Source organism: Columba livia, chromosome Z (genome assembly GCF_036013475.1).
Source record: "Columba livia isolate bColLiv1 breed racing homer chromosome Z, bColLiv1.pat.W.v2, whole genome shotgun sequence".
Classification (NCBI taxonomy): domain Eukaryota; kingdom Metazoa; phylum Chordata; class Aves; order Columbiformes; family Columbidae; genus Columba; species Columba livia.
Window position 1 is genome coordinate 77,546,568 of NC_088642.1, and position 24,902 is coordinate 77,571,469.

General features: G+C 42.3%; 1 long non-coding RNA gene across 13 annotated transcripts; it reads left to right on the forward strand.

The window, feature by feature from the left end:
- The first annotated feature begins 4 nt into the window (after window positions 1-4).
- LOC110355535 (uncharacterized) lies at window positions 5-21,322 on the forward strand. 13 transcript variants are annotated; one of them, XR_010469053.1, is made up of 6 exons: window positions 8-1,317; window positions 1,594-1,742; window positions 2,941-2,971; window positions 4,249-9,846; window positions 12,602-12,692; window positions 15,602-18,748. It is a non-coding gene; the product is annotated as an uncharacterized LOC110355535 (long non-coding RNA). The 13 variants fall into 13 exon arrangements; XR_010469056.1 differs by having other exon boundaries at window positions 5-1,317; window positions 1,594-5,082; window positions 9,347-9,846; window positions 15,602-18,753; XR_010469055.1 differs by having other exon boundaries at window positions 5-1,317; window positions 1,594-5,082; window positions 9,350-9,846; window positions 15,602-18,753.
- The last annotated feature ends 3,580 nt before the right edge of the window (window positions 21,323-24,902 follow it).

Genomic DNA, 24,902 nt, shown 5'->3' on the forward strand with positions numbered 1-24,902 from the left:
GCTCGCCACCCGCCCGCCGCCGCTGCCGGCGAGGGAGAGCGCGGCGGCGAGCTGCAAACTGCGGACTGGACTCGCTCGGCAGCCGGCGCCGCCAGCCAGCCCGCGGCCTCCCTGTCGCCCGCCCGCTCTCACCGGCCCCTTCCCTGCCGCCTCATGTTGCCCCGCGGGCCGGCGCCGCGGCCCCTGCCCGGTCACCCCCACTGCAGCCCACGCCGGGCAGGGAGCTCTGGTGGCAGGGGTGGCCGCCCTTTCCCCCTCAGCTCCCGCCGTGGCCCCGCAGCCTCGGCTGTCGCCAGCCCCGAGTCACCTCAGGCGCACCTCCCGCCTCGTGCCCCCTCGGGGGCGGCCGCGCCCCGGCCCCTCAGAGACCCCCAAAGCCCTCAGAGAACCTCGGAGCCCCCCAAAGACGCCCAGTGCTCCTCAGAGCCCCCCCGAGTCTTCAGAGCCCTCAGAGTCCCCCAAAGCCCCACAGGGACCCCCTCGGAACCCTCAGAGCTCCCGCCCGGCCCGCACCCCACGGGGACCCCCAGCTCCCCCTGGGGCACCTCCCGCGGAGCCGCCTTATGCCCATCACCGAAAGTCTAACACTTTCCCCCCCGGGCAGGGCCGGGAGAACTGTCCGTGCCGGGGAGGGCGAGCCCGGACGTGCCTGCTCCCCCACAGCCCGGGGGTACCGCGGGCCGGAGCCCAGACCGGCGCTTAGAGACTGGAGGTTGGGAGGAAACGTTTCCTGAACCAAAACAGCGTGTCTTAGGGAAAAAAAAAAAAAAAAAAAAAAAAAAGCTTAAAAAAAAACCCCTACAGAAAATTCAAGGAAATGCTTTAGTTTTTTTTAAAGGTACATTGCAAATAATTGCGTGCTCCAGAGAGATTATAGGAAGAGAGCAACCACTGGGACCATCTATTGCTTTTTTTCGAAGTACCCCAGTCTCTGTTATTGTGTTTGTTTGGTGGTTTTTTTTTGCCCTTGTTGCCAAAGTATAATCCCAAATTTTGTGGCTGTTGATACTTGCTTATCTTCACAAACCTATGACTGATCTGTTAAACCTACTCGTGTGCAAAGAAGGGGACTTTTAGTGTTTAATGTCAAGCCCTTGGAGTGGTTTTTGATCGGACCAGGTTGTGAATATGCCCATCTCACCCTTGTGTTGGCAGGCGAAGGTCACAAACAAGGACCATGCAAAATTCGAGGAGGGGAAGCTGTGCAAAGCACAGACCACCAGCATCTGTTTATCATTGGAGCTGCAAGGGAAAAAAAATACATCTATATATATATCTCCTCTGGATTTTGAGCTGGTAGAGTGAAGGGAACGGCTGGTGAGTTGAAATGGTTGGTGGGGGGGACTGAGAGTATTAATGAGTAACTGGAACGAATTAGTGATGGAGCAGTAGAGACACGAGGAAGGAGCCCAAGGTGTGTGAGGCTGCGATTCCCGCCACGGGCGCGGGTTGTGTGGGATGTGCGCTCTTGCAACTTGCTGCAATAATTCATCAGATTAAAGCATACTGCAACAAAAGCCATTTTGTGCCAAAGTTGTTTGTCTGTCTTGGGCTTTTGCCTTTTTTTTTTTTTTTTTTTTTTTGTATTAACAGGTCAGCAGGAGAGAGTGGTTGGAGTGGGTCTGATAAAAGACGTAAATTCAGCTCTCCGTGCAGCCCATGGGCGGTGGTCACCCCGGCCTCCACAAGACCCGGGCTCCTGCTTATGTCCAAGTTGTGCCATCGAAACTAGAGGAAACACGGTGGGTTATGGTGGGAGAAGAAATTAAGTGGTAAGAGAAAATGGGAATGGAAGGTAGGAGAGGCTAAAAGAGGAACCGAAGGAGGTGAAAATGACTGTGGGTGAGAACAAAAAAAGGAAACAAAGTACAAGAACAATGCATTTGGGTGATAAAAGGGGGGAAAGACTAGGGAGAGAATCTGAGAAGAGCACTTTAATGAAGCGTGAACTAACGGGAGGTGTTTTGCCCTGATTTGTACCAAATAATACTTACATGTCTTGTACTGTGGAGTTCAGGTGGAGGCTAGCCATGTGACTGACTGCATTCAGTGTGAATACAGGTAGCAGAAAATGGTACAAAGAAAGAAAGGCAGGGAAAGAATCAGAACAGAGAACAAAGAAGGACTTGGATTGTGGGTAAAATATTAAAAAATATGAGTTGGGGAGGGAAGCGAAAGAGTGAACGTGGATATCTGTGGGCAAACACACAATGGGTATTTGACACTTACTTTAGTACAAGATCATCGTAATCCAGAATATATTTTTAATCTAAATGTTTGGTTGCCCTTGTGGAAGAGCCATTATCATCCCATCGGATATGTTGACTACGTCCTGTCCAAGGCTTTATGCTGCCACCCATCAGCCATAGTATCAGCACAGCTTCCACATGAAACTGATAACAATGGTCAAATAATTCCTGGGCAAGGCAGGGATTCCTGGGCATCTTCCCTTTTTTTTTTTTTTTTAAATTTTATTTTTTTCCTTCTTTCTTTTACTTCCCTTGTGAAATTTCTTGTTTTGTTTGCCTCAATAGTTTTGATTGATTTGTTTGTGGTTTGAAGGGTAGGGGGTTATTTTGAGAAGATGGCTATGTCAGTGTTGTGTCAGCCTTGTACGGGTAAAAGTTTTGTTCTGAAAAAGGACAATATTGAGGTGTTTCTTAAAAATGCGATTATGAGATTGCTGTAATGTCCTTGGATATGCATTCCATTACAAGATTTTCACAGGCAAAAATGCTTTGTTCCCTTTCTTGGTGTAATTTATTTGCATTTTCTTGATTTATTTTTGTCTGAAGGACAGCAAACGCCTTGCATGTTCGTAGCTCGAGCTGTGATTTGGGGCAGAGTGGAATGAACTTCGGGAGGGCAGGGAGGGACACTCGCACATGAGCAGGGTGGCTCCGTTCCCAGTAACAGTGTTGAAACTCCTTCTCTTCACAGGTCTGGTTCCCAAGCTACCATTAACATTCAGGTGATGACTCTGTAATTTTGCTTAGAGATCCTTCCTTCAGTGGAAAATACAGAAATAGTGCTAGCACTTATTTATTATGCATATGAAAAACAGAGCACAAAAAGGAATAAGGTACTCGTAGGACTCTGCTGTAGATTTGCCAGGCTAATGTTACAACTGCCTTTGCAGGAATGCTATCATGGTGTATTATCTGTCAGCACCATGCAAACAAAACGTTGTCATGAGGATACAAAAGTTTGCTTAGTAAGCAGGTAAATTAACGTGAAATCATCCAGATAGTCTTAGGAAGTTTTGTGTTATTAATTCCTTCTTCAAGTGTTTATACACCTATAATATCTGTGTATCTGTGCCCTTGCTCCAATCATTTTGAGCACAGACACTGCTCTTAGCAGTAGCAATTGCATCTCATGAGGCCAATACTGTAATTAACGAGATTTGAGGCACAAATGCTGAGACAAATTTAACTTTCTAATATCAGAAATTAAGATCCAGTGTTTGTTAAAAAGGGGGCTGAAGGGGTCACAGTACTTTAAAGCTTCTCAGTCTGACACTGGAAAGGAATTCACAATGTATTTTTAGAGTGTTATAAAAATCTCTTACATAATGCTGATTAATTCTTAGGTTTTAGGGAAGAGCACGGGGCTTTGTGTACAACAGCGTTGACCAGCTAAGCTACTGAAAAGGGCTGGTTTGGGCTGGATTTTTTTTTAACTTCTTGGATGCAGAAAGCTGCAATTATTCAATTATTACAGGATTTTGCTTTTGTTTGGGCGTGTATGAATATTTTTCTGGAAACTGCATCTTATTCTTGGAAGTCTTTATCATTTTAAAACATATGTTATGTTATAACACCCTGTCTGAGATATATGATAGCTACAAACTGGGTGGGTTTTTTTCCCTCTCTCTTACTGCAGCTAGTTACATTATGGATTAACGTTAAGAATGTCTGCAGTGAAACATTACTTGTGTGGTTGTGTAAGACTTATTTGAACAATGTAACTTATATTACAGAATCATGGTTTTCCTCACATGCTTACAGTAATATGTACAATTATTATATACTTCTGCCTATTCTGTTTATTTACAAAGTCATCAGTTAATCTAACTGGCAGGTTTCACACAGCTCTTAACAAAGAGCTATTCAGGAAATTAAGTCAGTGAATGTTACTCCTTTATTTTAATTCTAGTTATATATAGTTATTGTTGTGTAACTGGAAGGATTTTTTGGACAAGATATCATGGGAAAGAGATGCTTTTTTTCCCCTCTTTTTCAGCAGATATGTGACCGAGGCAGCTTTGAAGCCTTTCTGAAGAATCCTTCTTCCTTCTGTAGGATGTTTAATCTCTCTGTGGAGTTTATAACGATGAACTTCATTCTGCAAATTTTCATTCTTGTGCCATACAGATGAGTAAGAATTGCTCAGGTGAGTGAGATGAGCCCCAAATCATTATTGGAGAGTGAAGATAGGAGGCATGCGTGGGTCACAAGTGCAAAACAAAATCTTCATCTGTCCCTCTTTTCTAATTGGGAGGAAATAAAAGTAATTGTAGCACAGTGATAGGGAGAGCAGTACAGTAAGAGAAACTGCAAACAAAGGCTCACTAATAACCTGTTTATCACCCAGATTTTCTGCCAGTAACGGCTCTCTTTTTCCCTCCATGATACCTTTTATAGGTGATCTGCAGTTCTCCTGGAAAAAATCTCTACCACCGCAAAGAGCCAGTGCTGTTCTGCGGCTTTTGGTTGCCTGAACTCTTTCCTGCTAAAGGACATGGGTCCTGTGAGATGCCAAGCAGCTCACTGAGGCAGCTGGAGACATCTCCCAGCGCAGAGCTACTGGAGAGGGAGAGGCACTGCTGTATGCTGGAACCAGCAATGTGCTGCAGTTACTTCTGTAACGCAGGCTGTCCTCGCTTTCTCACCCTCTTTCTCCCATGAAACTTAAGTTGTGTCCCGGCTTCCCCCTTGCACTTTCTTTTTCCAGTGAGAACTACAGTTTCCTCCTGTCTTTGGAGAATAAGCACAGATGCTTTGCAGTCTCCTGTTACGCAGTTCATCCATGACAGGGCCGGGGTGAACCCGAATATGTTCAACTTAGAAATAGAACTTGGTAAGATTAAAACTTTCATTAGTTTATTGCTCTTGCTGCTAATGATATGGTTGCTCACAGACGTAAGTATGTACTCTGGCTTCCAGTTTGTGTACATGTGCAGTTCAGTGTATTGGAAATTATCTGTAAAGAGCACACAGTGATACACAGTCTGAATCTAAGTTCAGCCAATGGAAAAAAGCACGTTTGTGAGTGCTGGTTTCTTCCATATTAGCTCTGAAGATTTTGTTCTGTGGTGTCTTATGTGGTTTCAGGTCTCCCTGACGCAGTTTCCACCGGAGGGGCTTTCAGAACATCTCGTTTGCTCTCACACACACAGACACTCATTTGTGTGCCAGCTCTGGTGCTCGCTAAGGGTTGAAGTCATGTTGCCTCTCTCATGCTGAAAAGCTCAGATACGGTCTCCCTCTCCTCCCCAGCCATATAGTTTCACTTAAAGAACTGGAATTGCTGCTGTTTTGTCAAGATTGGTTGATTATTGGGTAATGGTTTAAACTCATGACTGACACATACATAAAAACCTGCAGCATGTTGCCCCCATTTCTTTGGTTAGCATGGCTAAAACTGGTTGTTTTAAGCTACCTGACTGAAACTATATGTTAGCAGAGAACCCAGTCTGTGAGAACAAAAACACACAAAAACTCCTCAACACATAGCCTCAGTTATTAATAATTTGAAGGATAGCTGAAAGTCACCATTGCTGGTTCAGTGATGTGTCACACCAGGAATGTGATTCTGTGTGCTCTATGTGCCAATAACTAGAATAAAAACAGCTTGAAAACTGGGGATATGGGTGGATGTGAGACTAAGCTGGACCCCGACCCTACACAAAGCTCTACATGGGCAGATCTGACTTTGCATGACGTCAGTGCAGGGATTTGTGGGTGAGGACTTTAGTGCTATCGTGCCTTAGCTCCCACTTTCAGCATTCAGTGTTATGGAAAAACAAACAGACAAACAAACAAAACAAAAACCCCCAACACAGTGCAGAAATCACATTAGCAGAATCAAAATTGCATTTATTTTCAGGGTTTTCAGGGTCACTGCACTCAGCAATATGTCACAGAAAAAGGATGAACCCAGTATGGAGTTGCCGATAATTCCAGAGTTGGTTTGACATATGCAGACTGCTGTCAACTTCAACAGGCTTATTTAACACATTAATTTCTTTTGGTTTTAGGATTAGTCAAAATGCAATTTTGTGAAGCAATACTGATGAGGTTGAATATTATGGGCTGTATGCCTGGAGTTGCAGGCCTTGGGTTGCACAGGTGTAGGAGCGAAAAGACTTCGGCTTTAGCCATCAATTAGCCATGATTAGGGGAAATAACCTTTTCCAAACTCTCAACATTTTTACATTTATTAAGTTCTGTTAGTAAAAAAAATACTCCCAAGCAAGCAGTAGTACTCCAAGTGAAGATGCAGAGAAATAAATGGCCAAAGATGTAATACTGTGACAGGTTTGGCAAACCTTTACACAGTTTTACAAAACAAACGTGATGTTCTAGTCTCTGTGTAGGTCTTTACATTAGAAGTTCATACTTAAGACAAAAGATAAATAAAATGGTTCTCTCCATGTATTTACTGAGCACATATTGGTGAATTAAGTGTCATCCCAGTGAAGTACCATATCAGCCGTGCTCTATCAACACATTCAGATGTAAAGGAGTTTTGTGGAACTTTCCTGCCTTCTTTCATATGTATAACCTGGGAAAGATAGGGAAATAGGGCTGTTCAGCCTGGAGAACAGGAGGCTGAGGGGACACCTTATCGCTGTCTGCAACTACCTGAAAGGAGGTTGTAGCATGGAGGGTGTTGGTCTCCCAAGTAGCAAGTGATAGGATAAGAGGAAATGGCCTCAAGTTGTGCCAGGGGAGGTTCAGATTGGATATTAGGAAAAATTTCTTCCTGGAAAGGGTTCTCAGGCATTGGAACAGGCTGCCCAGGGCAGTGGTGGAGTCACCATCCCTGGAGGGGTTTAAAAGACGTGTAGATGAGGTTCTTAGGGGCATGGTTTAGTGCCAGAGTTAGGTTATAGTTGGACTTGATGATTTTGAGGGTCTTTTTCAAGCAAAATTATTCTGTGATTCTCTGATTCTATATGAAATGTGCCACTGGACTCTGATAGCCTCTGGACTGTTATTTCATTTGCTTTCAACACCAAAATTTGAGCTGCTTCTGCTTTTTATGAAGTACTTGAGGTTTTAATGTCCTGTAAATAAAAGACATATTGAAAACTCCTAGAATTTCATCCTGTTTTGGACCTGGGGCCCAGGGTGAGGGTGGTGATAACTAAAAACACTAGCACATACCAAATCAAAGTTTACCAGATCTGACTGATTGTTTAACAGCTGGCCAATAGCAGTGTTAAAATTCAGAAAGAAAACCATGGCATTATTAATTAATTTGCATTTATGTAGGTTTTGTTTCTCTTTAACTTCCAAGAGATCACAGATTCATAAATGAACAAAAATATTACAGGAGTATAATCCACAGAACCTTTCCAGAAATCCAGCAAAATAACAAAACTAATTGATTAAAAATGCTTGATAGTGTATGGAACCAAGAAAGGAAAAACAAAAAGTAAAATAATGTTGCTCATTTTTCACACAGGCTGTCAGTGAACTGAGAGTAGATGGAACTTTTTTATTTCTCAGTTTCAGATAATACATGCTGCAGAACTTTGTCAATATCCTTTGACTTTTCCTAGGCAACTGGGAGATATGAGGAACTACTGTAAATTCGGTCCCTGTTACAACTGTGTGTTACAGACACAACTACTCCAGAGGGACCAAATTACCACCTTTTAATTCTGAGTTGTCTGTAGGTAAAGAAGGATTAATCAGGGTTTTAACGGGGCAGTGTCACAGCAGCAAGCATGCACCTGCTTGGGAGGGGAATCCTTTGCCTCTAAACATCTTCTGTGACAAGAGTACTGAGGGGCTGTGAAGATAATTGGCTACTTAGGTTTATCCTTGATTCAATATTTCTTGGTTTTTATTCTGAATAGGTAAACAGGTAAAAGGCAAGCCCTCTCTGTAATGTTAACACATGAATATTGTTTTAGAGATTTGTTTTGGGTTTGTGCAGCAGATTGTTTTGTGAGACAGAGCCTTTTATAGAAACCAGACTATTGCTTGTATTCTTTGGCATTTCCATGTATAAAAGCTACTTGTGTTTACACACACACACACACACACGATATTTTTCTTATATATTGTTCATCTGGTAAGGAAGAAATAAAAGAAGAAATTGATACCAGTCTGCATATGTGTTCAAAAGCTTAGTGAATTCTTCAAGCTCTGCTGTGGATCAGATTTCATGAAACTGCAATAAAAAAATCCTTTTTTAACCTTGTCTTTGTGTGTTCTGAGGTGGGTTTGTAAGGTTTGAATTACTAGATAATCACCAAGAAGTCTCCTTTTCATGAGTCTGCAGCTGGAAAATGGACAGTTTAATATTAATGGAAAGAGCAAACTCTACTTCTCCTTTCCCTTCCCTTTCTTCTCTGCACTTTTGCTTCATCATTTTCTTCTCTGAGGTCCCTATCCTGAAATTGCCTTTGTGGAGGTCCTGGATGAGCCACAAACAAAGAGTAGAGCCCTGTTTTTCAAAGTACTATTTATCGACATCAGTGAGTGTCACATGGCACTGACTTAAGATTATTCAAGATCAAAAAATCCAATTCATTGATGTATGTGCAATTATTGATTCAACTGAGAAACTAATATTAATCTGGAGATGTTCCATATTAAATGCTCTGCCATCACCATGCCAGGGGGAAGTATGGAAATGATCACTTCTGGCATCTGGAAGAAGAAAAATATTAAGAGTTTATTGAAGATGAATAGGCACAAATGGTTGAACTGTAGTAGAAGTAAACAGTAGCACAGCAGTTGTAGCATGGTATATATCTACACCTATGCTCTCTTTACAGTGTGTCTCTTTTAAAGATGCTGTTAGCTTCCATCATTTAAAGATATATCTAGGAAGCCTTCTGGATAATACACCTTCCACTGCTGTTCACCTCTAGATCCATTCTGGCTTCACGTTCAAACAAGTTGAGCACAAAATTGAAGTTAATTGCCCAAGTTTAGCACATCACAATGCTTTAAAGGGCTCTTACTCATATTTTTTTTTTCTCATTTAAGCCAACTGCTGGAAATTCAGCGTGACAAATGAGAGAGGACAGCCCCAGTGCAGAGTCTCCAGGGACTGCTGGGTCTAAGGCAAACATAAATTTAACCTTTGTTCATTTTTCTAGCAGAAATTTGCACGCAAAGTGATGTGGGAGCCTGTTGGGAGACTACAGCAGTCATGGAACTGGATGGAACGGACACTGCTCCATTTCTGGATATAAATGGTATGTTTGAATAAAAGCCTTTGCTTATGACTCCTCTGCTGGTTTCTTGCACGAACTGAATCAGCGCTTCTCTTGTTTTGGCCCGCGACAGATTTTTTACGGAGGCAGGGTGGTTCTCATGGTTGAAGCCACCTGTGTTCTCCCCAGGTGGTCTTTCTGTCCAGCGAAGGGTGGTCCCATGAGTCTGTGAGGGAACCCAAGTGCTGGTCTGAGCAGCTGGAGCAGAGCAGGTTATAAAATGAGGTCCCGAACAAGGGAACAGAGATGCCTTAGGGCTGCCTTGGAAACAGTCACTTCTCCCATCTGTTCTCTCCTGTTGAGTTCTCCATATACCTACAGCTGGTAGCCTGGCTGGCATGGCATTTTCCTAGGATATCTGAGTAAGAAGCCTGAAATTGAAGGTGAGTTGTGTTATTTAAAATGTTTATCTTTTATCCTTTTTCCTGCCCGAGGTCAACGTTTATAGCCCAGCTTCCTGATGCTTACCTGTCCTGTGGTAGTCTTTTTTCCCTGGTGATTTAAAAGTGGGCTTGAGAAGCAGAGATGTTTGTTTGTTTGTTTGTTTGTTTGTTTTCCACACTTAAAATAAACCCCAAAACATCCTTCCAGCAGCACAAGATATGAATGACTGGTGCATCCCAAGGTAGAGATTTCAGTAAGGAAGAAAGAGGTGCATTTTTTATATTAATACAGCTAATATACAAGAGTGCAGGGTAGGAAAGCAGCTCATGAGAAGCTTCTCCCTGGCCTGGAAGGGTATCATGTCCAATTATGACAGCTTACTTAATTCCAGACATTGGTAAACTAACAGGCATGTGGAAGGGCGTGTATATGAAAGAGGAGGAGTTTTTAATCTTGCAAGCTGGCCTCAGGGGCTTTGGTTCAGAAATAGACAGGAGTTATATAGAATTCCCAGGATACAGCTGGTGCACCCATAACTGCATTGGCTATAATAGGATTTTTTACTGTGCTAGGAATGAAATATTGGGCTCTCATTGTTATCTTTCCTTGTGCAGCTGTAAAGAATTTATTTGTGAGTTTTACAATATCCAGAGGTGGTTCCTTTGTACCCTTTTTCAATAAAGTTGAAATGCCAAAAGTTTTTTAGTTTCTTATTACTCTGTCCAGTACAAAACCCTTGTAGCAATCCTGAGTCTGGCACATCTGTCCTATCGTGAACCTTTTCTGAAAGACACCATTTTAATTTCCCTGCATAGCTGGTCCTTCTAATGCCATTTTTACCTAGCCCCAATATCAAGTCTCTTCCAGGATGTTGAGTTCAACAAGCTCATGACAAACTAGCAAGACATTTATTAATGGTTGTGAAAAGCTACATAATTTTATCCATTCTTGACAACACTCTGAGTCTTACCTCAGATTTTAGGCATTCTCTGTTCAGTGTATTGAAGTGTCTTGTAAGCCTGAAGTGCTCCACCTTAAAATGGAAAAAATGTCATATGTGAATGTGGGAATAAAAGTGTTTCACTAGAAACAGGTATCTCAATTGCCCAGAGTACTAAGGAATCAAGGAGCCATTTCATTTCCACATGGTAGCTTTTTCCCCTCTCTTTCTTTTGTGAGACTACCGTTTTTAAAAGTGTTTGGCCCTGATTTCTCATTGCCTTAACTGTAAGCAGGAGTGGGCACTTGATGTGCCTTCCTAAATACTCCCCTTTCCATCATCAGTTGGTGGCTGCTCATGAGAATTGTTCTGGATTTGATCCTGCTGTTTGAGTGTATTCAATCCTGACAAAGTCCTTTTTTAAAACACTGTCAGTATTAAAGGTAACTTTCATGTTAATGGAAACAACAAATTAATCCAGCAAAGAAATGCATATTAATAATGGGAGCCCATTTTATATTATAGTTCTCTTTCTCCCTACATACTGATTCTACAACGTAAATTTTAAGCAATACCTTTTTTTCCACTCAGACTTTTTTTTCTCTTTCAGTGTCTTTTACGAATCCCCTTTCACCTCTATAGGTGCTTGTAATGTCTAGGGAAACAATAAATTTTAAATTCAGGCACAGCAGGTCTGATCATGTTGTCTATTTATGAGCAATTTTCGCATTGAACCAAGATGGATCATGGTGTAGGACTAAGCATTCTTGCTAAGGAGTAAGGAAACAACAAACTTCAAATTTTGGTTGGACATGAGGAAAAATGTGAAGAAAATCTTTCTCTTAACCCCTTCCAGTGAATCTACCACATATAAAGATACATATATATCTCTTCACCAGCTATTACCCAACAACCTCCTTCTCATTCAAGAAGTACTTGGACAGATGGAAGTCGAAACAGTAGGAGACTAATAAACTGTTTCAAGGTTTCCAAAGTAGGTCTGCTTAAAAATAAAAAATAGATTTATAAATGCTAGCATCCAATCGGAGTTTTGCCACAGATTTCCATGGTTCTGGCAGTATCTGGCTCCTAACACAAACACAAATGTCGTAATTTGTTTTCCGTCCCCTCTGATGTCAATGTAAACAATCTTTTGGATGGATTTGGATATTTCTCTGCAGGAGTATGAAGCCTAACTCAACAGTATTGTGTTAGTTTATGAGAAGCAGAAGGGGAATCTGACAAGTTTAGTGACATTGACCAAGCTATCTGAAACATAAAAAATGTCTTACATAATGAAAAGCATATTAGAGCTTAAAATGCTCTATAATCATTAAGTGTACATTAGAAGCCAGTTATGTCAAGACTTGAGCTAAAAATGACCAAGCCAAAGCAAAAGGCATAGAAATAGTCAATGTTTCATACAATTCACTATCCAAGTCTTTTGAGGCTATTAAAAAATTTCTTGATATTATCTTTTCTCTCAAGATCCTTGAGAAAATTCAGTTTGTATAGGATCATGTACAATACTCAGAAAAGGCAAGATTCTCTCCTTTTTCCTGTTCCTTTAAAAATAACCTGATGCATCTTTCCCTGAATATCTATCTATCTATCTATCTATCTATCTATCTATCTATCTATCTATCTTCACTCTTGTCTTGCAATTTGAATCTGAATTCAGACAACTACATTTCCCAAGGAAATCTTACATTCAGATAGCAAAAGCATTTGTTTACTGCTTATAAGCTATTTGTATCTCTCGAAGCAGGTCTTTAAGCCTATCTTTTAACCAACTATTATTTGAAATATTTTAGGATTTACTTTCTCAGAAACAGTTCAGGCCAGCAGATGAACAGAAGCATAGAAGTTGCCTGTTTTGCTGCACTTTGGTGTGAGGATTTAGAGGTGAGTGTGCCTGGTAACAAAGGACGCTCCAGCATACCACAGTATTTCTGTACTTGCCTGTAGGCCTGACTCTTAATTTTGAAGTCCAGTCACTCCGTGCTCAGCTAACAACATTGTTTACCACAAAAGGTTCAGCAAAAACTACTGCTAAAATTGCTCAGTGGTCAGTCGTGTTTCTTAAAATTAATTTTCAGGCCGAGCAGCTGCCTGCTGTGGGGAGGTTTATGGTAGACCGTCTCTCCCGATTGCCAGAAGTTGCCTGGGACCTTTTAGTGCACGATCAACACATCTTAAAATATGCACTTGCTTAGGCACATTGTTATTCTAAATGTCTTGAAATTACGTCCTCACTCTTTGTCACCACAGAAATTATAATAAAATTACTTGCCATTTTTTTCCAAAGAAGGACTGCCTGCATATCTGGGTATGGATACAATGGTTCTCATTGGAGAATTACTTGACTGCAAATAAGAGGCCATCCAGGTTCCAGTATAGGTTGGGGAACGACCTGTTGTAGAGCAGTGTAGGGGAAAGGGACCTGGGGGTCCCGAGGGACTGCAGGATGGCCATGAGCCAGCACTGTGCCCTTGTGGCCAGGAAGGCCAATGGTACCTGGGGTGGATTAGAAGGGGGGTGGTCAGTAGGTCAGAGAGGTTCTCCTGCCCCTCTACTCTGCCCTGGCGGGGCCACATCTGGAATATTGTGTCCAGTTCTGGCCCCTCAGTTCCAGCAGGACAGGGAACTGCTGCAGGGAGTCCAGCGCAGCCACCAAGATGCTGAAGGGAGTGGAGCATCTCCCGTGTGAGGAAAGGCTGAGGGAGCTGGGGCTCTGGAGCTTGGAGAAGAGGAGACTGAGGGGTGACCTTATTAATGTTTATAAATATGTAAAGGGTGAGTGTCAGGAGGATGGAGCCAGGCTCTTCTCGGTGACAACCAATGATAGGACAAGGGGTAATGGGTTCCAAATGAAACACAAGATGTTCCACTTAAATTTGAGAAGAAACTTCTCAGTGATGGTGCCAGAGCCTGGCCCAGGCTGCCCAGGGAGGTTGTGGAGTCTCCTTCTCTGCAGACATTCCAACCCGCCTGGACACCTTCCTGTGTAACCTCATCTGGGTGTTCCTGCTCCATGGGGGGATTGCACTGGATGAGCTTTCGAGGTCCCTTCCAATCCCTGACGTTCTGTGATTCTGTGATCTCTAAATAAGAGACCATCTCTTCACTACCCAGGACCTGGTGGGAAAGGAGTGTCCACCAACCAGGGTGACCCAGCGTTGTGACAGGAGCACACAGGGCAGGCTGTGGGCACATCCTCTCCCTGCTGGAGAACCTGGAGCATGATGCCCCATTGTTGTCACCCTCCGAGAGTTGTCCTTCCAGGTCTGCCCAGCAAGCTGCTTCAGCATCTGCTGCTTAAGCCTTTTTAGCCAATATATCTCTATATCTCCCAGTAGCACGAGTCGTACAGATGCAGCATGACCCAAGTGGTGCTGCTGTCCCAGCCGCAGCAGAGGACCTGTGGCACATGTTCTCACTGCACTTGCTCTTGCAATGGCATCTCAAGGCACTTCCCCAGTACAAAAAAAGGTCCGTAGATCCCTCACACCCTTATGAATTTCATCCATTTTGGCAGCTTCCATGTTGAACTTGTTCATGGTTGAGCCAACATTCAAAGAACAGGTATTTTACACTTCAATCAGCCAGACTGGTATTTTGTTTTCCTTCTTTTTTTTTTATCAGTTGATAGAACTGCATGCAGCAGCACACCAGACTCATCTTTAAGGCAACTCCTACTTCACTCAATAGTATACAATGTATTCACTCTCTTTAAACCTCTTTGAAGTTTAATTTTGATTTCTGCCTCAATATTGTATTCCTCAGTGTTTTGTCTATAGAAATAACCTTTCATGAATCTTGGGTTCAGTGCCCAAGTTCCCTACAAGTCCTAAGAATTCCCTTCTCTGAGCAGTTCAGGCATTAAAAACAATGACGAGAGCCCTTTTAAATTCAAATACATAAAAACAAACAGGACCATAAAAACAGAAACACAAATGCTTTCCACAACGTGGTAGAAAGCAAATGAAAGGATAAGGTTTTTGACAGGGAAAGCAACTGTCTAGGAAAATAAACACATAAGTCTTTAGAAAGACAAATTTGAGGTGTTCTTTTCTGAAGTGGGGAGAAATATAGTGAGCAAGGTCTCAACGTTCATCAGATGCTGTGCTAATTTAAGAGTCTTAAATAGCAGTCATTGTCTGTCTGCCATGCAATTGCACGTCAGTCAACTGTCTGTTAGGTTGGGGCTCCAGAGGACGCCAGATGTGCCAGTGGAATCTCAGGAACAAAAATCTACCCAAACTGCCTAAGATTTTTATTTGTCTTGATTTTTTTCTTTTTCTGGCAAGTTCAGCAGTGGTAATGGAAGCAACTAGTTAAGAGTAAAGTAGGAACTAAACTGTTTGTTACCTAACAATTGCATTTTCATCTTGCAGCACCATTTTTTTCACAGTTTCTAACAGTCTACTTTAAAACAAACATCTTTTTTCTTTTTTTTTTTTCTTTTTATGCTTTTCCCTGTTTCTAAACAGTGAAGAAGTACTGAAATGCAGTGCCAAAGCCTTTTCTTCCAGTATTTCCATCCCATTAGAAACCACAAATTGAGGCAAATGCTTAGAGCAAGCCTCTTCTTGCAAAACTCCCAGTTCAATCTATTGAGCGCAGAGGTTTGGATGAGTTTGATTAAGCTTGCAAAGGTTGACTCAGTCCTTTACCCTCCACTGGCAGGTAAATTGAATCATGGGATTTATAAAGAATAAACCTCTCCAGACAAACTTGATTGCATTTTTGATGGAATTACAAAAATTAGCAGATGATGGGAAATCAGTAGATGTAATATATTTGGATTTCAGGAAAGCATTTGAAAACTGCCTCATGAAATGTTACTTGAAAAATTAACTTGGATGGTCTGCGAGCAGAACGCTGCCGTGTGGGATGAGGAGTTCAAGCCTCTCGAAAGAGAAGAACAGGAGGCAGCAGGGATCTGCCCATAGCCCTGACCTCAGTGCTCTGAGGACATCACCTCTGGTCCTCCACGAGGAGATGGAGCCGCAAGGCTCCCCGTGGGCTCCTGCCACATCTGGTTGCCCTGCCAGGGTCATGCTTGGTGGGGGTGGAGGACTGGACCTCAGCTGGTGTGACCAGGGACAACCTGCCCGCCACGGGGACAGGTGCTGGTGTCACGGCAGCAGTGACGTGACGCTTGCCTGGAAGCTGGTGGTGCTGGAACCCGAGAAAGTTTGTGGTTCTCCTGTGCTGGGCGACAGAGGACAATGAAAGCAAAGCCGCGTGCCTTGTTGTGAAAAGGGATAACTATCTACCAGGTTAAAGTCAAGTCGACAGAGATCTTTAATGTTAAGGCTGATTTGTTCCTCTACATCAAGAGACTCCCACGTAAAATATTCTGCTGTGATTTCACATTTCATGCTGAAGGCATCACCCTGAGAAAAAATATTGACAAACAGAGGTAATTTTAGAGAAGAAGCAAAGCAAAATGTCCAGATGCTGATGTGATAGAATTTATCTTCTTATACATACATACATATCTAGTATAAATAGCTTGGCTAAAAGGCGACTATGGGGCTTTGGCAAGGCACCAGCATTGAGAGGCCATAAGAATACAAATATAAATGGCACAGGCTTAACCAGTCGATTCAGGGATGCTGCAGCAGACTCCAGCAGGAGCTTCCTGAGGGAAAGATGGATCCTTGGGGTTCATACGGAATAGCTGACTGTGAAGAAAGCGGCATAACTAGGCAAACTGAGCTGAAATCAATAGAATAAATAAGTTGTTGAAATACAGGGAAAACTCCTAACAGTGAACGTCCTACTACATTATCAGAGGAAACAGTAAATAGCTCATGCATCAGAACATTTACATATAATTTGGATAAAACCTGGGTTTTTTTCCACATGGATTGCCCTGGCCCCTGCCAATTCCTTGAAAGCTCACAGGAGTCTCAGTGAGGTTTGGTTGCACCTCAGCAGAAGACAAGCCCTTATCCGCCCAGCAGAAAAATATTTCCTCTGGCTGTCTGCCACGTAGAAAACAGATCTTAGCGTTATTTCAGTTCTTTCTTTACGTTTTTCACATGCCGTTTCGCTCCGCATGCTTTTGCCCCCATTGATAAGGGCTAGTTGTGCAGCTGCAGAAGAGCTTGGTTCACACCGTGTCCCAGCAGCATCAGTCCCCACCAGTTTCGCTTTCCACGAAGCCCTACTGAAAGCGTTCCTGCATTGGAGCATCCCACACATTTTAACTGTGCCAAGGAAGCTGACTCCATCACCTAGTCTGGGTAGAACTGGTCATGCAAGCTACCCATTTGTTTATCTCCGTTCAGTGTTTTACCTTTCTTTAAAATACTGGAAGCTTAAATCTAAAAATCCACTACCTTCCTAAGACCTTTTAAGTCAACTTTCAAAGGCAGTCTTTTATTGCTGGGTTGTAAACCCCTTTACAGAAAGAAAGTTTTAAGTCTGAATATTAAAGTGTTTAAAGTTCCTTTTTGGATTGTGAACCTATTATTAAAGCAGGATGAAAACTAGTTTGCAGTCTGCCTTTTACACAGAGCATCCATACTGCCAGAGTCCAAAATGAAGTCACTTTTTTGGATTAGGCACAGACCACAGAAGGCTTAGAAATGCCACTTGTAATTAAAAACATTGCGCCTGGATCCCTCTGCCTTTATCGAGGTTAAATGGCCACTGAAAGCAATACAAGTTGAGTCTGAAGAACAACAGCAAGCTCATGTCCTCTGTTTTCTCATATATTTAACCGTTTGTGGATGCTAGGAAAGCTTTGTACATTTTGTACGTTTCAACAGTAAAATGGATGCAATTTCCTCTGAGTTTGATAGCGACTGTTAGTGCTCTGTGAGGTCAAGCAGAGCCACCTCTGCTTGTCCCCTTCTCCATGCCACGTGAGATTGACTGTCAGCCCTTCAGCACGGACAAATGTTGTGGGCTGTTGTTGCAGCTTGCTTTGTTTTTTCAGCTTTATCTGTTGTATTTCTACTAATGCCTTGTCTACTTTATGGATCAGAGACTTTTATCTAGCCGTCTGGAAGAGCTTAGCACAGTGCGGCGCTGATCCTGCCCGAGCTACCACAATATCAGTACTAATTGCACAGCATTTTAATTCTTTAAAATGTTGTGTAAACTAAATGGGCTGGATTAAGTAAAGGGTGTATGTAGGTACCTGGAAAAGGGCTTGTCTGGGGCTGAAGCACTAAGCAGAATGCTGTGATCTAAAATATCTCCTTCCAGCTGCCGGCAGATGTGGCTTTGTAGGCTTGTTCCTTTGTACTCAACACTTTGTCAGGCACTGCACTGCCCAGTTTGACATCTCCTGCCTTAACTTCCACTGCACTGCAGAAACTATGTGTCTTTCTATCCAGGTTCCCTTCACTGCTCCTGGTAATTAATCTTGGGATATATTACATAGAATCAGAACCTGCCAGAAATACAGCTCTGGACATTTTTTTTTCAACACACCACAGGGACAGAAGAGACTTGGCTGGCTGTAAGATAGACCCATGTCCTCACCTCCTCAGACGCACACGCCACATTCGAGGAAGATTATGCAGAAGAAGTGAATATGACCCTGCAGACTAGTGATAAGGGCATTTACCTTTGAGGAGAGAACCTGTACTTTGAGGACAGGTTCTGCAGCTTGCTATCTTAGACCATCACCCGGCAGGAGGGAAGAACAGCTTGGTGAACATAGTTCAAAACTCAAGGGTTACCCAGATTTGTTGATCGCAATCTCAAGGTGCCTCCCCAGGCAGCAACCTGGCTGCCTTGTGGGCTCAACACCTCCTGGGATTAAAACTGGTCCTAGGACCCCTCCTGGGGATCCAGCTGAAAAGCCACATAGCTTTTCTTTTCTTTTCTTTTCTTTTCTTTTCTTTTCTTTTCTTTTCTTTTCTTTTCTTTTCTTTTCTTTTCTTTTCTTTTCTTTTCTTTTCTTTTCTTTTCTTTTCTTTTCTTTTCTTTTCTTTTCTTTTCTTTTCTTTTCTTTTTCTTTTCTTTTCTTTTTTCCCTTTTCTTTTCTTTTCTTTTCTTTTCTTTTCTTTTCTTTTCTTTTCTTTTCTTTTCTTTTCTTTTCTTTTCTTTTCTTTTCTTTTCCTTTTCTTTTCTTTTCTTTTCTTTTCTTTTCCTTTCCTTTTCTTTCCTTCCTTTTCCTTTTCCTTTTCCTTTTCCTTTTCCTTTTCCTTTTCCTTTTCCTTTTCCTTTTCCTTTTCCTTTTCCTTTTCCTTTTCCTTTTCCTTTTCCTTTTCCTTTTCCTTTTCCTTTCCCTTTTCCTTTCCCTTTTCCTTTCCCTTTCCCTTTCCCTTTCCCTTTCCCTTTCCCTTTCCCTTTCCCTTTCCCTTTCCCTTTCCCTTTCCCTTTCCTTTTTTCCTTGGCACAAATAGTGTCAGTATCAGTGAATTCTTTGCAACCACGTCTTTTTAGAGGGATCCTCATTTCACCATGAACCTTCTGTGCCCGACTTCAGATTCCTTCTGATAAGGACTCCCAAATGTGCTGAATTTGGCATGAAGTTATTCCGTGCACTTAGCAAGACCACAAAGCAGAGGAGAAATGCCAACAGCTCATTAACCCTTGTATCCCCCTCCTTTTAACCATATTCATTATATCATTTACCAGCGCATCTGAAGTACTGCAGCTGACTGTCAGGAAAGACTTGAGGGTCAAGTGTAGCATCCAGGCACCCAGTAGCTCGTGTTATAGGGACAACATATCAGGATGCAGTTGTTCCTGCATCAGACTAACCCAGAATGCTTCTCAGCTGATCAGCAACATTTTTCTTTCCCTTAAACGCATCCATAAATCTGCATGTCATGCTCCTTATCAACTTACCCAGGTGCCACATTTTCAGGTAGTTTACAAAAATTCCAGCTTACAAACAAGAGTAAAGCTAGTAAAGCTGTGAGTAAGAAACTACTAGTGATTTCTGCTTTGGCGCTGGCCATAGGGTTTCACAAATGATCTTGGGTTTCTGTCACCAATGCCGATGTCTTTAGAAATATTACAGCCTACAACAGGGGTGGAAGGGCTATGAATAGTGCTAATATTGTACAATTTAACTCCGGTTTTGCCAATGAATCAGCAGTATTCAGAGCGCCGTAAATCCTTGTAATTCTTGCTCTCTGCCTGCTGACAATGCAGGATGGCGAGCTGAGCATCCGTGCCGCGCTCCAAAGGGGCGATTCCGTGGATGCCGTTGAGCTGGTGCTTTGTTGAAAGACCTCTGGATTTCTGCCACCAGCGCCAGGGTCAAGAAAAATCCCTCGGTGAAGTAAAAATCCAACCTAACGTTATGTGGTGCAGTTACGGACTCTGCGTAGCGTCTGTACGTCTGTCTGTTACACCAGCTAACAGAGCATCACAAAACCAATGCCCTGAAGGTACAGCAAGGCATCCGCTGCTTATTTTTGTTTTGTTTGCATGAAGATAGCATGTATGTCTCAGCCAAAAGTACAGGATTTTTATTACATTTTAACTGAATGTGAAAGCTTCTCTGTTTCCTTTTGGGTGCTGGAATGCAGGGATAGATAAAAGGAAAGCGCTAACAGCAGGAGGACAACTGGGGCCCTCTTGTCTGCAGATAGGTAGGGCAAAAATAATGAAGGAAATCTGTATGTTATTAGCTCCTCAGTTAATAAAAACTGAATATATGTGACACATTTAAAGGTTTAAATATCTCTTAAAATATTTTACTGGCAGAATTTTAAAGCCATTGATATTTCTGCACTGAACCACGGGACTGTGAAGAAGTTGTCTCATGATGTTTTGCGCATAGAAAATGTCAAGAAATGCAAAAAGGGCAGCTTTGGGTGTGGGAAACAATGGAAAAAATCCTGCATGTGCTGATTTTTCTTCATACGTGCACTTACATTTGCAAACACACACATACACTCTTTGTGCAAAGCTGTTTTGTGCTGGAGGAGTAGGATAAGATGGAAGTAAGAGCAGAAAAGATTCTGAATGCAGCAGCTGTAAGAGGGACAATAAAAGGAAAACACTGAAAGTCAAGGACACTGCCAGGTATGAAATTGAGGTAGGAGATGCTACAATAAACGCATGAAAGTGGAAGAAGGATGATCATGTGCTTGGGTGGAGGAGGTGGAAAGGTTGATGAGCTCCGAGGTGCGTGGCCAGCTTCAGTGTTATGTCCTCCACAATGTTCTCCCCAAGAAAGCCACCAAAGGTGACACCAGCATCCAGCACATACGGTCAAAGGGAAGAAGTACCATATTTCTCCTCCCACAACTATTAACGTGCAACCAAATGCCTCTCGATGGGATTCAAGCACTGCGTCTGGCATTGCGACATGACTAAAGTCACACGGCTATGGATGTTTACCATCATCCAGCAGGAACTTCAATGAAACCATGCTTCTCTGCACTATGTTACCAGGAAGGGGTTGAAGAACAACGTGAGACTCACTGATAAATTATGGCCCATGTCCTACTACAAACACTGCCTTAGCGTTTGAAAGGCATGATAGAAAACTGTCCTAAATGATCGCTGACCTTCAAACAGAAAGAGGGAAGAAAGCCAGACCCAACTTGACAACATCTTCTCTGAAGCAAAAAAACCCTATATTTAACTGGATTCTCATGAAAGACCACGTGTGCCACAAGAGGCATTCTCAGTTTCAGAGTGAATATTTTATACAAACACACTAAACAGTATGGGGAAAAATACAGTGATCTCCACAACAGTAATGCTCAGTGAGCTAAAAAAACAGACTGGGCCAGATCTTAGTTATAATTCCCAGTGCAACCTATTCTTGAGCATGAAGTCCCCCGAGAGATACCTTACATAACAGGAAATTGTGGATAATCACAGAAAATACATCAAAGCCATTTCAGATATTTCTAAGACAATGAGTGTACATACCCATTGGGGGTGGGGGGGAAAGGTGCATATTAGCATTTAGGTTTTTATTTTGTATGCATTGAAATATTTCTTCCACAAGCAGGGTTTATGAATTTTCTAGGGTGTGGAGTTCTGGCCAGTCTGCTGTGTGTTATATTCAGGCTGTATGATCTCAACAGGAGAGCACAGAAAGGGAACAGACATCGCAGATCAGAAGCAGTCAGGGAACATTAACTGCATACATGCATAATTATTACTACAGTGACCTGATGGAAATTCTGCAAGGATTTTAAAGTACTACTGTGTACCGGAAACATGAAGCATGAAACCCTTCTCAACCTGTTTTTTGTTTCCATGCACACGCTGACGAATAGAAATGACAAATAATATTATCAACAAATATTAACTCATAACAGCCTCTCATATTTCAGTTGGGATTTTCAAGAGAGAGTAACCGGGTGCTTTGACAATAGTAGATTGCAGTGATACATGAAATCACATCGGATGTTATATCAATGTAGTCCATATAGGAATAATTGCAAAAATAAGAAAATGGAAGAGCAAGGGACTCTTACTGCCATAGCCTTCACAGTCTGTGTGGTGGATCCATCTCTCTGTTTCTATATGTGTGTCTGTGGATTTTCTATGTTATAGAAGTACTATGATAAAGGCGGAAACAGAAAAACTCAGGTTTATCATAGTTTGTTTTGAACAAGGTACACTGGTGTTGAACACTGTGCACTAACTTACAGTGCAAGGTCAGAGCTGGGGGTGCAGATTGTGGAGTTTTAACATATGCCCACGTTAATGGAACAGAATCCACTGATCCATGGTTTTATACCAGCCTGTTTCAGTCTAAGGTCAAACTAGAAAAGTTTTCTGACACAAGCTATAGGTCTGACTCTCTTTTTGCCTTGCTGCTGACTTAGCTGGTTAGCTAAGTAAGTATAATATAACCCATAAAATCCTCCAAAAGAAGAAAAAAAACCCCTACAAATTTAGCTTAAAAACAAAAGTTATGGTAACATAAGTGTCTCTAAGTTTTGCAATAATCCTCCAGTACTTTTGCATCCCAAAAGGCTCCAGATGTGACCAGCCACTGCGAAATGGCAAGTTGTTTATCAGCATTCGACACTGCAAACTGGCACCTGTAATTTCACTCTCGCTTTGCATCAGCAGAATTAAGACATCCAGAGAAACCCTACCAAGACAGGTCTCTGCGTGGTAATGCATGAACATTGACAGCAGAACGCCCTGCGTGCCACCCTCAAGGTGAGGTGCACAGCACCCTGCTCCTCCCCAGCCCAGCCCGTGCGTGCAGCGCCATCCAAGTGTTTCTCTGCTGGGTGCTCAGGCTGGCTGCATCCTGCAAAGACAGGCAATTAATATAAACCAGGGACTGCCAGCACTGTTATTAAACACTTGATTTATTTATTTTATTTTTTATTACCCGCCCCCCGTCTTTCCAGAAACTGCCTTTTTCAGCGGAGGACTGCAGGTTTGCCGCTGCACAGCAAAACTTGTACATTATATATATGCTGACCAGATCCTGCAAACTCCCCTTGCACCAATAATCTCCACTGACACAGCGATCAGGTTGAAGAGATAACAGGGTCCCCAACACTTGCAATCACTGACAGGCTTGGGGTGCAGGGGGGGACATGGGGAGCCTGAACACTTGTGCAGAATTTGAAAACTGCCCAGTTTTGATCATGTTCCTTTCCTGATCTGGTCCATTCACAGCTTAATTTTGTTCTGGGGAGGAAAGCTTCCTCCTGATTACTTCTTGCTGAAAATGAGTGCCACCTTCTTCATTTTTACAGGTGATGAATTCTGCTGTTGATAAAAGCTACAAAATACGCTAATGCTGTACTCAAGGGGCAGATATATTTTCAGAAAGTCACCTCCTTGTTTGTGAGAAGCACCTGCCAATTCATATGCTTAAAAATATCGCTAGAGTTATGTAAGAACTTTAAAAATTCTTCTGCTTCTTGACTCTGCAGCACTTCACCTATTACTAAAAGTAATCAAGCTTCAGTCTGCTTTAAAATAAACTCAAAGCCTAACAGCTCTAATTTAATAGAAGCAAGAAATTCGTAACTTCTCCCTCTTGTGCATAATTATTCAAACCTGTCCATATGACATGCAACCCGATCTGGTAACAACGATGTTGCTGCCATTGTGAATTTGTGTCCCTGGTCAAGCAACCCCCAACCATGGTACTGGTGTTACCGGCCACTCCACCGTTCTACTTTAATTATGTATAATGTGCATGGCACTGTTGACAATTTATTGGCATTTGGATGGCAGTGGCTGAATGAGTTCCAGGCTCAGCATCTCAAACCAGCTGCCCAGGCTCATTCTCATCTCCCATTGCTCTGCTCCTCTGATTATTTTAGGAGAAGACTATGTGGAAGTGACTCTTCTGGAGCAAGTTCTGGAAATATCTTCTTTGGCAGTGGGTGCAATTTTGAGGGCGAGAGGGGAATGATCCCAAATAACGTGGGTCTCTACTAGGAGTTATACATACGTCGGAGCTACAAAGAGCATAAGGGCAGAGTAAATGTGCTGCTTATGGCCTTTCCCAGTCGGTGTTGTAAAATGTATTTAAACACAGTGGGATTTGTGTAATATAAATATTGAAAGTCCTTCATTGACACTGTTTTGTAGACAGTGTGTTAGGGACAATAAAGGTTTTATGGGTGAAATCTACAGAAGATACTGAAAGTGATACATGGATACTTTTTCAGGAACTGATTCAGGCCGCTAAAATTAATGAGAATTTTTCTTCTGTCTTCTGAGAGCGCCAGATCAGGCTTTAAGGCTAAGGTTAAAAAATAAATACTGCTACTGCTACTACTACTAATAATAATAATAATTTAAAAGGCACTTTCTCATTCACCTCCCATTTAGACATTTTTAGGACTAGACCTCTGGTACAGAAGGGCCTGATTTTGTACTACAGGTACTCTAGGAAAGTACCAAGAGCTGGTAAGCATCTCTTGTTTCCGTAGTCTTGCAACTTCAGTGAAGCCAAATACATTTAGACTGATGACTTGATTCTCTCATCGGAAAGATATGTGAGTAAGAATTGTTGTCTGTCTTGTAAAAACACCACTACACTTGTACATGCATGTGTAGAACTGTTAAAGATTTTACAAGATACATGGGAATGTGTGGCTGCTTATCTAAGGAAAGAAGTGAGCTCAACATTAAAGAAAAAACATCCACCCTCTAGCTGAGACCTTGCCTGCCAAGTTTTAGCTG